Source organism: Myotis davidii, unplaced genomic scaffold (genome assembly GCF_000327345.1).
Source record: "Myotis davidii unplaced genomic scaffold, ASM32734v1 scaffold1425, whole genome shotgun sequence".
In the NCBI taxonomy this organism is placed as follows: domain Eukaryota; kingdom Metazoa; phylum Chordata; class Mammalia; order Chiroptera; family Vespertilionidae; genus Myotis; species Myotis davidii.
In genome coordinates, this window is record NW_006296414.1 from 31,994 (window position 1) to 32,399 (window position 406).

General features: G+C 61.3%; 1 protein-coding gene across 2 annotated transcripts in view; it reads right to left on the reverse strand.

Annotated features, from left to right (window-relative positions):
- Nucleotides 1–406, reverse strand: part of LOC102757640 (zinc finger protein 521) — a 144,315-nt gene that overhangs the window by 22,324 nt on the left and 121,585 nt on the right. The window lies entirely within an intron of this gene.

The window sequence follows — 406 nt, forward strand, 5'->3', positions numbered from 1 at the left end:
TGCTCTGTGGGAGAAGCACCCCTGAGCGGGAGCACAGCTTCCTGGCGCCCCCCTTCTCCCTTCCGAGGGTGAGCCCCTCAGGACAGTAACCAGCCGTGCCTCCTCCCTGAAGCCCGGTGAGAGCAGAGCATGAATAAAACAGGGGCTGTGAGAATCGGCCCTGACAAGCGAGGTACGCGGTCGTCTCCCATTCCCCCAGCCCCCTTCCCGTCCAATCAGCCTGACCCCTAAGTCCATCTCACTGGGTCAGAAGGTCTAATTACTGGGCTGTTCTCGTTCTTTTCATGATTGACAGCAGCTGGAGGCAAAACGACTTTGGTGTCTGCTGATCCAGCCCCTCCCTGCCCCGCTGGCCCAGCACGCAAGGCGCCCTGGGGCCCAGGTGAGCCCTTCCCTGAATCCAGAC